Genomic DNA, 13952 nt, shown 5'->3' with positions numbered 1-13952 from the left:
TTGTAAAAATGTCCTCTCCGCTGCCGACATCAGGTTTGTAGCTACAGCGCGACTATAGACTCCGTCATTTTCATCACAGAACTTGTTAAACCTCGGCTAAAGACAGCAACACAGCGGGATGAGCAGACGACGACCCTCAGCTCCATCTTCATTTGTTAGTGGTTCTCTTATAGCAACTTTGGTTGTATAACGATAAGTGAGCTTGGTTAGTGCCTCTCCTGCTGTGTGTGTTACTATTACCTAGTTCTTAGTAGATCAAGAAGGAAAACAGACTCATGTATACCATTCATAATATTTATTATATATCAAGAAATAGATGGCACGTGTAGAAAGTATCCGAATCGGGTCCAAGGAAGAATGGTCCTCTCATTAGAAATAAACCTTAAATGTCGTAAAGGGTATGCAAAGATGTGATCGAAAGGGTGTGGCCAAAGAGGCCAAAATGTATGACAAAACAGACCAAGAGAACCAAATGGGATAATAATTATTATACGGGCGTGGAAACGTGTCAGCAACCTGAAAACATGCACATCAGAATAGGCATGCAAATCATATGTATAACAGATACAGAAGAATATCACCCGCGCTCTCTCTCTCTGTCTGTCTCTCTCTCTCTCTTTCTCTCTCTCTCTTTCTCCAAACATAAGAGCGCATTCTCTCACATTCACATTATCATACATCAAACACTCGCACACATACACGTCTACATCCGATCAAGCTTCGCAAACATGTTCTCACACATGTATATTCACCACACGCACACACACATAACTCAAACGCAAGCACGCACACCACGCACACCACCGCACACACACACACACACACACACACACACACACACACACTGGATGAGAATCTACGAGAATACTCTCTCTAAGAAACCACTCTCCTCAGCGCCTTCCTCCGCGGTGAAGATATCCTCCACAAAACTGTGTCGTCCTCATCCTCCTTAGACAGTAGTCACTGTCGTCGTCGCCCAGGACGGTAATAGTCGACATAGGTGATGGTGACTGGGGCGGGAGTGTCTCGCCGTGTGGTCAGGGCGGGCCCAGAACAAGTGCTGAAAGCTCAGGGTCGGGAGGGCTCGGGGACGAAGCCGGGGACGCTACATCGGTGAGTGGGGAGGGTGGGAGAAAGGCGTCGTGGGCGAGGTTTATAGGAGTTGGTTATAAGAAACAATGTCAGATAGGGTCATAGTGCATAGCCCCAGATTACACACTTTATGATACAGTATCTCAAGACAAACAGGCTGTGCTGACAGATTGTATGAAGTTAACGTGTAAATGGGAGGGGTACCGGAGACTTATTTTCAGCACACCGCATATGAAAATACAATAAAATGTCTCCGTGTGCATACGACGATTATGGAAACATGGACAAAAGCAAACTATTCCGTCGAGCTGAAGAAGATAGATAAAATGCATACACAGTCGGATTCCTCGTCCAGCGACGGCCATGAATAGCAACAGGGTGACATGATACCGGATCATATCTTCCGTGCTGAAAATATCCAAAACAACACATTTAAATACACATTAAATACATGACGACTTCGGCGACTACAACCAAAATGATTTAGGGGCCGTCGACACGATAGTGGACAAGCGGATTGCCGATAATATAGACCATGGAGCCAATGGAATCTCTTTCCGGGACAAGTATGAATTACAAGAATATTAATGGGCATTTAATTGCTGCTGGTATACAATCCATCTATTACTAAAACCATTATGGGCCGACTATTTGAATGAAAAGTGGACAGAAAAATATGCCCAAGCTATGTCTTATAAATAGTAAAAACATGTCTGAGTTGTAACCATACCGACCGTCGTACATAAATACCGAGCTCTCATTTCGCGGGCAAAAAGACGGTAAACCAGATACATTTGGGAATTTTCTAAAATTGCAAAATGGCGACCCAATGATCATCCACCGTTACTGCTGTCAAACTACGGCCAATTTCAATGGTAATCTACACTTTAAACACTTTAAAATACAATGAATGTCTGCTTAAATACCTTGAATATGCAGCCTTGTAAACATCTTGTCAGTAGCAGAACTCGGAACGATGCTGTAGTCAACGAAATGCAGAGCGATAGGTAGTAGGCTAATGGCGATTCTGTTAAAAACAAGGGGACAAATTGTGGCAACAACGACTTCTATGGAACGAAAGTCAGAACGAGGCGTCAGATGTTTAAACAACATCAAACAGCCAATAGCTGTGCTTCTCATGGGATCAATACCTGATGTTTATAAGTTTAAATCAATGCCTATATGTCCCAACGTCGGATATGTAGTTCACTACCACGTCGTGTCTGTTAGTTCTTGAAAACACGCAGTCAATTCTCTAAAGCCCTGTAAAGATCAGTACCAGTGTGGAAAGTTGAGGGTTCGTTTCAGTCAGAAATATCGAGGTCTTCCGATTCCCTTTTCTGTTATTTCACAGACGTTTATCTCAGAAAGTGAAGTTGCAGTCTCCATAGGCTACACATGCAGTGCCGGTTATAATGGACAGATACGTTAAGGTCATTTGCAGCAAGTTAAATAAAGAGGTTGGGACTTCTCGACAGTGACCATTTGTTTCCATAGAACTGTAAACAAACACGAAAACGCCTACAAATAAGGAGGTTACACTACACTAAATCCGAGTATCGCGCTTTCGCTGAAACCGGTCCGTATGTAAACAATCAAAATAGTGTAAGATGTTTGTTTTAAAAGCATATCCAACCAGTAATTAAAACACGACCACAATTTCAGTATTCAATTGCTTGTCATTTTCATCCACCGACTTATGCTTACTGTGTACAGATATTTCAGTAGGTGACATTTGGTGCGGAATTGGGGTTGATGTGTTCCGCTTCCTGTCCTCGCAAAACGAGCGGGACAAGTTGGCCTGATATTGTGTTTTATTGTAGTTTAAAGGCCGGAGTGTACCCATGTGTACATGGAATGGCTGTTGATAGCTTGTCTATTTAAAAGTATAAGGTTACTAGAAGTCTATGGGAAAACATTTGGTGAGGGTGTGTAACCAGGAAGCAGATCCTTACTTTGCCGGTCGTTACCATGGTTTCCGTCGGTGATAAAAAGAAGTACATGTTGAGGTTTTAAATTGAATTTTAGCTTATAGAGTGTGTGAGTTTAGTGTTACGCCGCACTCGGCAATATTCAAGCTATATGGCGGCGGTCTGTAAATGATCGAGTCTAGACCACACAATCCAGTGATCAACAGCTTCATCATCCATCTACAGAATTGGGATACGATGGCATGTGTCAACCAAGTCAACGAGACTGATCACCCGATCCCTTTAGTCGCTTCTTACGTCAAGCATGGGTTGCTGAAGTTCAATTCTTACCCGGATCTTCACGGGTTTTAACTTGTAGAACCATGTAGATGTAAATATACAAATCATTTTAGTGGTATCGACTGTGAAGTTGAAAATTAAACATACAACAATTTTTACTGAAAAGCTTGTTTATCCCTGCGGTTGGGACTACAAATCTTGTGGAGATTAAGGTTAGAATTGTTTAGAATGAATGCTTCTCGAAAGTGGCGGCTGAGGGGATCGAGTGGACATGGTCACTTACCTGTCATCCTGTCCCTGTTGTTCATTAATGCTCATTATGACCCAGATTCATTCATTTACAGACTGCCATCATATCGCTTGAATACTGCTGAGTGTTATGTAAACAAAATAATTGTAATTTATATATTTACAAATTGTATGTTCAACAAAAACAAAGTGTCGATACATGGTGTGTAGCGAATGAGTGAGTTTAGTTTTACCTCGCTTTTATAAATTTTCGAGCAATATCACGGTGGGGGACACCAGAAATGGGCTTCACACTTATTGTGCCCATGTGGGGAATCGAACCCAGGTCTTCGGCGTAACGAGCGAACGCCTTAACCACAAGGCTACCCACCGCCCATAATAATTGAAACATTCTGTGTGAATGTAATAACATCTACCTTTTACGTATTTCATTTCGATAGATACATATGCTGATTTGGTACATGCATATCATCGTATCCCAAAAGTATAGATCGATGCTCATGATGTCAATCACTAGATTGCCTAATTTACAGACCGCCGTTGACTAAGTGAAATGTTTTTGGGTGCGGCTTAAACAACAAACAAACAAAGATCCATATGCATAATGTAAATCCAGCTGGCACATTGCATGTCTTGTATATTTCAGGTGTACATTTCACTGACTGACTGAGTTTGGTTTTACGCCGCTTTTATCAATATTCCAGCAATATCACGGCGGGGGACACCAGAAATGGGCTTCACTTATTGTACCCATGTGGGGATTCGAACCCGGGTCTTCGGCGTGACGAGCCAACGCTTTAACCACTAGACTACCCCACCGCCCCGGTGTACATTTCAAACAATTATTGACAACATACATATCAAGCACTCACGCTTCAACACAGAAGGCGCCGGTCTGTGTATGGTCGTCTCGAGATTATCGCGCCTGTTGACACAGGGGTCAGGTCTTCCCATAGGTTAGTGAAATCGATCGCCTCACTTGCTAGTCTATAGATAATCACCCGATCAGGTCAATCCTTCCTGACCTCTTGTCAATATTATCTACAAATTCGATACGAGTCAATTTCATGAAATAGGATAGAGGAAATTAGGAACCCATGTATACAGACAGTTAAGACCAGAACAGTGAAATCCCACTTGAGCAGACATTGTTATAAGGAACACCCGACACTGGCTCGAGAAAGCGTTAACATGGACACAAAGAATGAAATTAATCACAAATGCAAATAATTTTTTTCAAAGTTTTATTTTAAAGATAATGTTTGTTTGTTGTTTAACCCATGCTTGTCGTAAGAGGAGACTAACGGAATCGGGTGCTCAGGCTCGCCGACTTGGTTGACACATGTCATCGTATCCCAGTTGCGTAAACCGATGGTCATCACTAGATTGTCTGGTCCAGACTCGATTATTTACAGACCGCCGCCATAGAGCTGGAACATTGCTGAGTGCGGCGTAAAACTAAACTCACTCACTCACCTGATCCCATTTAATTTGACCATGTATGGTTTTATTGATTCATTGTTCATAGAACCATCACTTTGTACACTCTACAGTGTTGAAATAGAAGCAATTGCTCACATATTATACGAATGTAGATTTATTAAACAGATATCGCATAACCTTCTGAAATGAACTGAAAATAAAACTGATGCTAACTGAAAGTAGACCCGATCATATTTGACCCGAGAGAAAGGCGAAACTATGTGTTTACCTAGATATTCTTGAAAACTAAAGAATAAATATACATTATAGAAAACTAGCAATGACATAGCAAACTCTCGCAGAGCTCAAATCATAACTGAACTATATCTGTCATGTCATATATGAATATAATGTATATTATTTATGCAAATATAGCAATGTTATGACTTTCTGGTCGTCGAGCTACAAACTCATTACATATTGTGTTTTAATACCTACAACGGATGACACGATTACCAGATGACAAATTCATCCTGTCATATGATTCATGCAAGTATACTGACATAAGACGCCATGAAATACCCATGAAATACATGTGGGAAAAAATACATGGTTTCATTTAAATTTTCCGACCAAAGACATATTCATGACAGCTCAACTCGCTAACCACGGAAGTATCCTATGTTACTTCAAGGGAACTAATATCAATACACAAGCTCTTTTTGCATGATGCATTGAAAATGTGATAATGCAGGTTACCTAAGTAAATATACTCTTGTAATGCTAGAGATTATCATTGACATGTTTAATGAACAATGTTCACACATATCCCAATGTCTAAATGATAACTTTTACTGTACAAAAACAGTGTTATTGGAATTGTTTTTCTGTCGTACGCTGAGGTTTCAAATCTCCAAAATATGTATCCTGTCACATTCGACACCTATTTTGACACATTGATTTGCTGTTGTATTTTATTCGCTTGGACATGCTTCTCACAGAGCTCAAAACTTTAGAAAAATGTCTCCTGCACTGTCGAGAATGTGAAAAGAATATGTTAACTCTGTCGCAACATTTCTCACTCCGCTTTTAGTAATACCAGGACATCTTAATATTATTGCTGGCGTTGTGAGATGTTTAAATGAAAGAACATGTTTTGAAAAAGGGGTGAGTGAGTGAGTTTGGTTTTACGCCGCTTTTAGCAATATTCCAGCAATATCACGGCGGGGAACACCAGAAATGAGCTTAACACATTGTACACATATTGGGAATCGAACCCGGGTTTTCGGCGTGATGAGCCAACGCCTTAACCACTAAGCAACCCCACCGCCAACACCGAGTAACGTTGCTAAATACTGAAACGTTTACGTTCACGTTGAAACGTGAAACAAAAACAATTCGTATTCGTATAATAATAATTTTCATATTTGTGAAATTATGGATAGGTCAATCGGCCAGACCCATTTGGATACCAGGACAGAAAACTTCAATTGCACGAATGGTTCGTAATATCAACGATTTCTTTATAAGGGTGGCAAACTGCTCTCAAAAAGTAAGTGTACACCAATCTTTAGTAGTGTTCAACTTATTCGTAACTAGTGATTCTCTACAGTGTCTTATGTTGTACAACAGGGTATGGGATAAGAGTTGTACATAACAGAAACTCACACGGACAGTCTATTTGGTCACAGGCACTGTAGAGTTGCGTCCCTTGGTCATTGTGTTGAGGATTGAAGTCCTGGGTTCGCTTCGATCCTTGGTCTGTGTGCACCAAACACAGGAGTCATCACATTCATGACCAACTCGTGTTATTCCGGGACAAGCCGAATAGCGACTCGTGCCAGTCTGGAAGGATTTCATGGTGACGCATTAACATCAAAACTACTAGTACTTTAAACAAGAACGATAACTCTATTCCTGTTTGATTCCAATGGTACTTCATAATATCACCGAAGCCCTCGTATATTGTATTGCCGTTTTTGTTTTCGTTTTTATTTATATGTTTAAAAACAAATACCTCTAAAACACCTGCAACTAAAAGAAGGGTGAATTTTTTTGGATAAAATTATACTCTATTAGTAAACGTAATTATTACCAGCTGTTCGTTCCACTCATGTTTCCAAATATATATCTCTAAATACCGTCTAAGAATCACAAATTGGATATGTTAAATTGAATATGCAAATGAAATGATATTTTTTTCAGCTACATTAAATCCCAAAGCAGATACTCAACAAAATATAATACTCTCTAAAATATACTCATGCCAATAATGGTTGTCACCCCCCTCCCACCCCAACCCCACACACACCTCACACACTCACCCCCTCTCCAATTAAAAAAATTGAAGAGGGTGACAACCATTATTGGCATGAGTATATTTCTCAAACTGAACATTCAATAAATAAAGTATTTCCAGAGATGTGAAATATAAGCCCAATGTTGTAGTTGTAATAGTATTGTTTTAAAACTCGTAGTGATTTGTAATTATATTTCCTAAAAATATTTGAAGCGCACGTACAATCTCCAAAACAAGCCCTCAAGTTCGTCAGAAATACACTCAATGTAGACCCATTACAGCCATCATATGTACGAACGCACGTGTGTGTGAATCTGTCACCATTAATGCCATTAAGCTTTTTAAAAACTTCACATGATGCAACATAACTGTGTTAGCTATGTTCTTTGTACTTTCATGATTTTTTATACAATGACCGGCATAATTCCATAAATGATTTAAGTAGTCGGGATTATTTTTTACCCAAACACCGCAATCATTACGCCCATTCTGTTCGGGTTTTACGTATTTTCGCACATTACACGCATCGAGACGAGAATTTCTTGAAGGTTACGGAAAGGGGCGAGTGGTGACGAATGGAGTCTTCATTCACTCAGTGCAGTGAGTGTAGTTTTAAGCCGCTTTTAGCATTATTCCAGCAACATCACGGCGAGGAACACCAGAAATGGGCTTCACACATTGTACGGCATGTGGGGAATCGAACTCTGGTCTTCGGCGCGACGAGCGAACGGTTTAACCACAGGGCTACCGCACCGCTCGTATGCTGCATAATCAACCTATTACCAGTCTGTATGACATACAGGTGCCTCAGCCTAAAGAACTATTAGAAGATCAGTGAAATAAAATATTTGCATGATCAAATTATACATTCAAGATCAGATGTATAACCTTCGTGTTTAATGATTCGTCTTTCCTCGTCAACTTGAATTTCACACTAATTCATAAGTTCAAACGGTTTCAAACAACGATATTTAAGATACAATTATCATGTAACCTTATGAAGCTATACATGAAAGCTTATCATCCGCCTTAGTGAAGCGGCTGAGATAACGTTTCCATTAAATATGTGCATTTATTAATAAAGCACAAAAGTTGGTCATCATTTTCAAGAACATTTTTAGCTAGTGTCTGATATGGAGGCACATGATTTTTGTTTTAGTCTGTGTGCGCATGTGCAGCAGACAAAAATATGCAGCACTGTTTTCAGTGTTTCCTCTTACATAGCCAGCATAGCCAATCACTACAAACCAATAATTTCACAATTAATGATTTACCGGTACAGGAAAAGAGAAGAAATAGTTAATTACATTAAGATTAAATACCCCCAAAACATATGCTCCCTCCATCCAAAATAGCAGGTAGAAGAGAGCTTTTCGAATATGGAGCTGCATGACAAAAGATAAGTATGAGGTTTTAGTGATGATAATACACTAAGTGTATGTTCCTAAAATACTTTATTAGAAATTGAAAACTCATGGTGACACAATAATCTTCTTCGCTTACAGACCCCGTGTCAGAGTACTACAAATGACATGTTACGATATTGAATTTGTACTTCATGCTCAAGGCCATAATGAAATATACAACACAAAAATGGTTAGGGATGTATGTTAACTTTGAAATTATGAATAATGATCTATTCATTCATTGACACACTGATAAAGTATCAATAATAAAAATACCAATATCCCTAACTTATTTTTTCCAGTATATATCCATGAGCATTTAACATGCAATAACCCACTTTTTAAAGATGAGTACGAAAACACATGTTGATGCAGTTTCAGATATTTCTAGAAGAAAGTATTTAATTAATATAATGACGTCAGGTTTGTACATTATACAAAATAGAAATTATACACACCATGTATCGCATCAGGATTACATAATCACACCGAGAGTGAACGAGTGAGTGTGGTTTTACGCCGCAGTAATATGTTCCAGCAACATCACGACAAATACCCACATCCAGCCGTGACTATTCAAGTCCAGATGTCAGCTTGTATTGTAGTTTTGCGAATAATATAAAATAGTTTTCGAATTCTGTGTAATCGATGTCAGCGTATTACACAACAAAACAACCTGTAATTACTTCGGGTTGTTATCAAATACGGCGAAAATATATCAATACTGTTGTCACAGGTGGAATACGTTTTACACATATAAACTATATATATTAGAAAAAAACTATATCTTGAAATGATATTTCCTTGGCAACTTTCGTACTTTTTTCAAATGTTTTCCTGCCTTAGCCATTTATGTATCATTTATGCAGTGATGACACAAATCCTGCTGGGGATTCGTGCAGGACTCTGAAGTACTGTACAAAAGTCTGCACGATCACTGGTAAGGTGGCCTAGCTTTCATTGCTGGTGTCACCCAATTGACTTAGATCAGCTGAAAACAGACAGCACCGCCTTAAAGGGCCATACGCTAAATAATAATCCAGTTTCTTCACCACGCTGAGTATAACCGCTAACGATGTTATTACACCAGATCCTATCCAAATGCCATCATGCAGGAAGCTGAAGTACTGTAAGTCTGCATGATCCCTAGTAAGGTGGCCTAGCTTTGATTGCTCGTAGTCTATACCACAGGCCCTCGAGACTTAACGAAGATTAAAGATTAAAAAATCTTTTGGGGTGAGATGACCCCCGACTCGAAATACTTAACAATACCATACATCATGACGTATTGTACTGTGAAGCATTTCGAGTCGGGGGTCATCTCAAATATTTTATATTTTTTCAAAATCTTTAACCCTCGCAAAGACACTAGGGCCTGTGGTCTATACCTCGTGTTTTGATTGTCACCCAATAGACTTAGATCAGCTGAACACAGACAGCACCGTCTTAAACGTTAAAACATTATCCAGATTCTTCACCGGGATGACTATAAAAACTAACGATGTTATTACACCACTTCCTCTCAAAGAAGCTCCATAGTTAAAACTGCAATATTACACGCGAGTGCATATTGTTTTGTGCTGACGTTGTATATTTATGTTGTTGTTGTGTTTGTTAGTTGTTGAATGCCGCATACAACAATGTCCAAGCTATATGGCGTCGGGTTGTAAATAATCGAGTCTGGACCAGACAATCCAGTGATCAGCAACATGAGCATCGATCTACGCAGTTGGGATACGATGATTTGTGTCAACCAAGTCAGCGAGCCTGACCACCCGATCTCGTTAGTAGCCTCCTTCGACAAGCATGGGTTACTGAAGACCAATTCTAACCCGGATCTTCACGGGTCATTATATCTGTGTATTGTGTTTAACATAGATACATAATATATACCAACTCAAAGGTAAAATGATGATTGGTAAAGTTTAACAAAGATTGCAAACTCAAACCCATTTCCTTTAGGACCTTGTTTGATACAGAACTGACACAATTTCTGAAATTTACATGGTGACCATTTTCCGGTATCATCTGGTCTGTTATAAATAACACCACACCAAAATTGACTGAATTAATTGCCACTTAATTTTTACAAGGAGACAAAGCAGCGCATTTATATTTTCCAAAACATGTGGAAGAGTTTCCTTTTCATCTACACCCTCAGTTTCACATATTTCCTAGGATCAATTCTTATTTCAGTACAGCCCCAACCTACTCGTGTTCGTCATTAGTGAGTGAGTGAGTGAGTTTAGTTTTACGCCCCACTCAGGAAAGTGACGATATACGTGTATATGAAACTTTGAAATTGCTAACGGTGATAGATGAAATGACACTTTGAGGTTATATACTGTGATATAGATTTGGGTGAGAAGTTTAATATGGTGTTATACCGATGCCTGCTGGGAGTGTATTAATGGTCTACAAGAGCCATGATACGACATCCATTTTTTATAGAATTTAATGTTTTCACTTTTAGAGAAATATCTTGTTTTCTTAATCTTGTATCTATCACTCACACAGTCTCTTAAAACAAGTAATATTTGGAGTGAAAGAAGCATTTTGCATTTATAAACATGGAACTTTGCTAATAATAAATGAGACCAAAGACTTCATCGGAGATAAAGTTATCTTTGTAACCAAAAATAACAAGCTCCGAAGTAAAGGTTACGCTACACACATGAGAACATTTTTCAAGGAACGAGTCTGAGAGTGACCTCCAGAAAGTTTGGACATAACTGCATTCCCAAAATAAATTAACAAGAGTTTCAGCACAATCCCCACAAAAGGAGCACTTGTTACTAGATGCTATCTTAATCTTGGCCAAATAGGAATTGGTTGACAGCAATCTATGCAGTATCCTTAACTGAAACCACCTAAGCTTTGTGTCTGGTGTTGTCTTTATTGGTTTTAGGAATATCTCTTCCAAGTTGAAGTCTACTGAAAATATGTTCTCCCATTTAACTTTAGCGCTTGAAGACCTGTTTTGAAGCAGATAGGATGTAGTAAGAAAATATTTTGCTCCCTTTTTAACAGACAGTATACTTCTGACAACAGGGATATGATCCAAACGTTCATATGAAGCAGGTCGATAAATTGAAAGACTCTTGCACAAGAACACCATGGTTTGTGACAAAATTGACCTTTAAATGAAATTTTTCTTCAAAATCCCTTAGTGACAAATAGCTTCCTTCACCATTCATGAAATCTGATATTCTGTTAATGCCTCCACAAACCATGAGGATTTAAATACTGGCTTATTGGCAACCAAGATAGTATTGTTATAAAACACTGGTTCTGTAATGAAGTCTTTAAATGATTGTGTAGAAATTGTGCAAGGGTATTCGTGAAGTGCTAACAGACAGTTTTTTTCCAGAAGGTATTTGTGATTTTATCACAACATGTTTTAGGCAAGACAGAACCGAAACTAGAGATATTCGTGCAGTCTGGAATAGAACTGAAAAGCAAAGATTTCCATTTTGGAACAGTTTCAACATTAAATATACACCTGCCTCATGGGGCGTATAATAACGGTGTTACATCAACATCGTTACGCCGCTCTTGGCAATAAACAAGAAGTTGTCATCCACACAGTCGTATTCTTCGTTAGTGACTCAATTCGGAAGAGTGAGTGAGTTTCATTTTAGGCCGATTTTAGCAATGTTCCAGCAATATCACGGCGGAGGTTACCAGAACTGGGCTTCACACATTGTACCCATGTGGGGTATCGAACCCGGGTCTTCGGCATGACGAGCGAACGCTTTAACCACTGGGCTACACCACTGCCCAGTTCGGTAAGAGGTATATTTGATTGATGAACATGTGCAGATATTAGAATATAGATATGATAGACAATTCAAGGTAATTTTCAAGTGGCTCAATTCAAACCTTTAGTTTGGTGATGGTGTAAGAATCTACATCCAAACGCCACTCTGTGCAATAAACAATTCAATTCAGTACGTGAGCAGATATTAAAGATATCAGAGTAAAACATGACATACAATTCAAGCTATTGAATGCAGAGATAGAGTTATGGTATACATCATAAACGTCATACAGCAGCTTAACAACAGAAACAGGTTTGACGAGCTGAAAACGACGACATTGAGTGTAATACACACGAACACACAGCTCTTATTCGGAGTTTACTGGGTCGGGGATGAGTAATTCGAGGCCTATGTAGGGCTGTAGGTAGCTTTTAAGTTTGACGTGCAAGTCGGGGGCGTCTGTGGGGCGGGTGAGAGAGAGAGAGATTCGGTATACCTTTTCGATTTAAAGAAGTATCGCTCTAATAAGAGAGAGAGAGAGAGAGAGAGAGAGAGAGAGAGAGAGAGAGAGAGAGAGAGAGAGAGAGAGAGAGATACTGGCATTTTCGATTTAAGGGTATCGTTCTAATAGAGAAAGAGAGGAGAGAGAGAGAGAGATTCGGTATACCTTTCGATTTAAAGAAGTATCGCTCAATAAGAGAGAGAGAGGTAGTAGAGAGAGAGATTCGGTATACCTTTCGATTTAGATAAGTATCGCTCTAATAAGAGAGAGAGAGAGAGGTAGAGAGAGAGAGATTCGGTATACCTTTTCGATTTAAAGAAGTATCGTTCTAATAGAGAGAGAGAGAGAGAGGGAGAGACAGAGAGAGAGAGATAGATTCGGTTAACCTTTTCGATTTAAAGAAGTATCGTTCTAATAGAGAGAGAGGGGGGGGGAGAGAGAGAGAGATTCGGTATACCTTTTCGATTTAAAGAAGTATCGCTCTAATAAGAGAGAGAGAGATGTAGAGAGAGAGAGAGATTCGGTATACCTTTTCCATTTAAAGAAGTATCGCTCTAATAAGAGAGAGAGGGAGAGAGAGAGAGAGAGAGAGAGAGAGAGAGAGAGAGAGAGATTCGGTATACCTTTTCGATTTAAAGAAGTATCGTTCTAATAGAGAGAGAGGTAGAGAGAGAGAGAGGTATACCTTTTCGATTTAAGGAGTATCGTTCTAATAAGAGAAAGAGAGAGAGCGGGGGAGAGAGAGAGAGAGATTCGGTATACCTTTTCGATTTAAAGAAGTATCGTTCTAATAGAGAGAGAGAGAGAGAGAGAGAGAGAGAGAGAGGAGAGAGAGAGGAGAAGAGCGAGGGCGTCGGTATACCTTTTGATTTAAAGAAGTATCGTTCTAATAAAGAGAGAAAGGGGTGGGGGATGCGTACCCCTCTTCTCCTAAAAGAAATTCCTTGAGGTGCACTAACCTTCGGACTTCATGTTATATGTCCACCCCACACCCCTTCTCAAAATCCTGGA

General features: G+C 39.4%; 1 long non-coding RNA gene across 1 annotated transcript; it reads left to right on the top strand.

Moving 5' to 3' along the window:
* Positions 1–1647: 1647 nt before the first annotated feature.
* On the top strand, positions 1648–6931 carry LOC124279169. Its single transcript, XR_006899306.1, has 3 exons — positions 1648–1658; positions 2923–2928; positions 6757–6931. It is a non-coding gene; the product is annotated as an uncharacterized LOC124279169 (long non-coding RNA).
* Positions 6932–13952: the final 7021 nt, after the last annotated feature.

Source organism: Haliotis rubra, unplaced genomic scaffold (genome assembly GCF_003918875.1).
Source record: "Haliotis rubra isolate DU_JTF1 unplaced genomic scaffold, ASM391887v1 Scf2471, whole genome shotgun sequence".
Taxonomy (NCBI): domain Eukaryota; kingdom Metazoa; phylum Mollusca; class Gastropoda; order Lepetellida; family Haliotidae; genus Haliotis; species Haliotis rubra.
Note: the sequence above shows the minus strand (reverse complement) of the source record. Positions and strands in the feature narration are given on the sequence as shown.